This window comes from Danio rerio, chromosome 8 (genome assembly GCF_049306965.1).
Source record: "Danio rerio strain Tuebingen ecotype United States chromosome 8, GRCz12tu, whole genome shotgun sequence".
Classification (NCBI taxonomy): Eukaryota; Metazoa; Chordata; class Actinopteri; order Cypriniformes; family Danionidae; genus Danio; species Danio rerio.
The window spans coordinates 869,270-873,423 of record NC_133183.1 but is presented as its reverse complement, the minus strand read 5'-3'; the positions used below and the strand labels follow the sequence as shown (position 1 = coordinate 873,423).

Below are 4,154 nucleotides of genomic sequence, written 5' to 3'. Positions count from 1 at the left end.
AAAATTATTAAAATAATCATAACCATTTTATAATAATCAGCAGTTATTTGCTGTTCTGCTTTTGTGTGGGCTTGGCCTTTGCTACACAGTGAGCACAGTAATATGGATAATACAATTTTAAAAAATTAAGTACAGTTATTAATTTGAGGGGGTGGCGTCATTTTTATTTTTTGGGAGTCCCCAAAAGAATTCGCCCTACACAAAGGGGCCCTCAGCTAAAAAAGTTTGAAAACCCCTGTCTTAACGCACTTCTGCGTGCGTTACTCTCCTATGGAAGGCCATTGGGGCCAAAACGTCTGCAACAAACGTGTTAATTGCGTGTTAAGCCTGGTTTATACTTCTGCGTCAAGTGACCGGCGCAACTCACGGCGTAAAATGCATAAAAGCTGTGCATTTATACTTCTGCGCGCTGTCTCCGTTGGTCTGCATTAATACTTCCGAACCGCTAGTGGGCAGTAAGGTGTAAATGTTCCTCTGTGTCTAGTTTCTTCGCTTCTGTTTTGCTATTCTGAACACTTCCTGGATGTACAAGTGACTCAAACTTGCTCATTTTGAGGCAGGAACTGGCGGACGTGCAACAACTTTAACCATGAGGTAAACACAAAACAAAACTTTCCATCCGGAGCTCCTTCACGGGACTCCACACTTGTAAACAATCGCTCGCGCCGTTCGCGCGGCTCTCGGTCCCGCCCAGACTCGTCGGCGCTAGCAAGCCGACCAATCACAGAGCTTGTGCTACGCGTTGTTGCGACGTGTAGTTACAATTTTTGAGAGGTGCACGTCAGTGACGGCGACGGCCACGGCGATGGGCTATGCGTCAGCGCCGTAGCATACGCCGGTGTTTGACGCAGAAGTATAAATCAGCCTTAAGATGTGCTTGTTTTGAATATATATGTTCGGCACTTTTGTGATGCCCTCAGCTCTTGGAGTCGTCTTAGAAAATAGTCCACAGGTTTGTCCTTGCAACTGGGTTGTTTGGTTTCTAAATATCGTTTAAATGTAGGTCTCAGGCTCTCGTGTGAAAGCACCTCACTACATATGACACACTGAGGTTTTAAGCCTTTTTTGTCGTCAAAATATATAAATCCACAATTTCACATGTCAATAGGGTATATGCCGAGCTAGTGTTTTTCCCATGCTGATACACTTCCGGTGACCTGTTTATTAACTTTTTCCATTTTATACAGTTCCTTTTACAGCATCGATGTTGTAATGGAACTAAAATACAATCAGTTAAATAGACTTTGGCATTCATTTAGTTGCTCAAGCGTAAAACGAGACAAAAAGCCGTTTACTCGCACGCGCCTGTCAGAATCAGCAGGCTAGCACAGAAGCTCCAATGAAAATACTGGGGTAAAATAAATGCTCATTTTACAAAGACCTGGTGGGGGGAAAAGTAATGTAATGCAGTGCTTCTTGTACAATCTGAGACCCACTTTATATCGGATATCACTCAGCCAGTGGAGATCACTGATTTTTAACGAAAACAGACCTTAAACGCGCCGGTTTTTGCATTGGCATATAGTTCGCCGAAAGCGCTTAACCCAGGTTACTGGCAAATTAAAAGTCCCATTAGCATGCTTCGGCATAAACCCTATGGTACGGTTGTCACACACGCATTTCAAAATAAAAGTCCTATATAAGCAAAATAAGTTAAATATTAAACTTTTGTTGTTTTTTTTGATCACACACTCCGCGACCCACTTTTGGGTCGAGACCCACCGGTTGAGAAACACTAGTTTAAACCATGTTAGTTATAACGTAAAACACCCATAATGATGCTCTAAACTGGGTTGAGGAACAGCTTTTTCAGAGGAGAACCCACCATTTATTTGTGCAGATGATATTGTTTTACACACACACACACAATTAAAATAAAATCCAATATTATTTTTGGTAAAAGCATGCACTCGCTCTCCATATTAACTGAAATATGTCAACAGCACATATAGAGCCTGTGTGTCCTTTACTGATATTATAGAGAATATTCCCTAGTCTATACTAAATTAACATAAAATCACTTACAAAAGCCAACACTATTCTCATATCATATATAAATCATATGAATAAATAAAAGATAAGGCGATTTACTAAATTTTGTTATTTTAAATTGATTATTTATCATGAAATGAAAAAATCCAACTTTAATATTAACATTAATAATGATGATGATGATCCTGATTATTATTATTATTATTAAGTAGGATATTGTTTATTTAATTTAATTTAATTTTATTTTATTTTTTATATATTTTGAGAAGTCTAATTTTACAATTTGTCACATGTAAATTACTGCAGAAATGTTCTAGCCAGCAGGCTCGTGTCATATCCAGTACAGATACTTGATGAATAAGCCACTATACTTTAAAGCATTAGCGTATGCTGTGTGTTTTGTTTTCACAAGCTTTAGAGATGTAACAAACTCCGCTTTTAAATAATAGGTCACCTACAGCTTTTATCATGAGGCTGTGTTCAAAATGACATCAGTGTTTTCAAAGTGCACTGCGAAGGGAACACAACTGTAAACATGAAGATCGCTAAAACTGAACTGTAGAAATAGTTTGAAAGCAAATTACAGCTGAGAGAGACGAGCTTAATGCTTTATTATTTTTAATCATTCCAAGTTTAAATGTTAGAATGTTCTAAATGAATAGGGCATAGGGGAATAAGTGGGAACAGCACACAGCCAGGAACTATGTTTCTAACGACAGCTCCAGGGGTGTAGTTGCGAGTGCTCAAGTTTGCGACGCAGCTTGCGAATGTTCGTTGGAAGACGGATTTGGAAAACATCAAATCAACGGACTTTGTTTGAAACGACGCAACTTGCGACCTTAGTTGGCTAACAGTGGTTTTGGGAAACGCACTCCTGTGCGTTTACATATATGAAAATAATGGAACACCTTAGAATGCTCATCAGCCAATCAGAGTTAAGCATTCGACTCACTAGTACAAGTTTACACTGTCTGACCGTTTACCTGTCAGAATAACTGATCTCAGTGATGGAGATGATCATGATGAATATTATCCGACTGGACACTTTTAATAATGAAGTCTCTCTCATATTTGTCTGTATATTACTGTAACTGTATTACTGTACTGTAATTCATTTGCTGGAGCCCTTTAGAAATGTACAATATTCAGGAAAACTCTATTTCTGACATTTACAATCAATAAAGACTGTATAGTTTATGAGCGTCGGGTTTGGGTGTTATTTTTCAGTGTTCTAATAATAACTCCTTACATTTATATAGCGCTTTCTGGACACTCAAAGCACTTTACACTATGTGGGGGAATCTCCTCATCCACCACCAATGTGCAGCATCCACCTGAATGACACGACGGCAGCCATATTGCACCAGACCGCACACCAGCTGATTGGTGGAGAGGAGACAGAGTGATGAAACCAATTATGATATGGGGAGGGTTGGGAGGCCATGATGGACAGAGGCCTTTTGAAACCTCTACTCTTCATCAAAGGACATCCTGGGATTATTAATGAGCTATTAACGAGTCAGGACCTCGGTTTAACATCTCATCCGAAAGACGGCGCTCACTGACAGTAGTGTCCCCGTCGCTATACTGGGGCATTAGGACCCACATAGACCGCAGGATGGGCGCCGTCTGCTGGCCTCATTAACACCATTTCCGGCAGCAGCCTTAGCTTCCCCATGTAGTCTCCCATCCAGGTACTGATCAGGCTCAGCCCTGCTTAGCTTCAGTTGGCGACCATGTGAGAGTTGCAGAGAGCGAGCTGCCGGCTGGTCTGGCTTCTGTCAGGTTTGAACATCTTATTTATCTTCTCTTAATGTCTCTTTATATTAACTCTTTATATTTAATAAATTTATATTAATTAAATATTTATATATTTAATTGACATTGACATGTTTTAAAGGTTTATTTCAGAGAAACGAGTTTGTGCTAAACAATAACAGCAGATGACTGCTGTCAGTGGAAGTATAATCGCTTTACATTTTTTAAAATGAAGTTATTATTTCTGAACCCACTGGCAGATATTTGATCTTGATTAGTTTTGATTACTTATTATAACTAAAAATGACAGATATATAATTTTTTTTCCAGTTTTAGGTTATTTATAGGCAACCAGTTAATGAAGAGATTAAATTATTTATTGTTTATTTTAATTGTATGTTGTT

General features: G+C 38.9%; 1 protein-coding gene across 1 annotated transcript in view; it reads right to left on the bottom strand.

The window, feature by feature from the left end:
- si:ch211-87m7.1 overlaps nucleotides 1-4,154 on the bottom strand; it is a 272,159-nt gene that overhangs the window by 148,504 nt on the left and 119,501 nt on the right. The window lies entirely within an intron of this gene.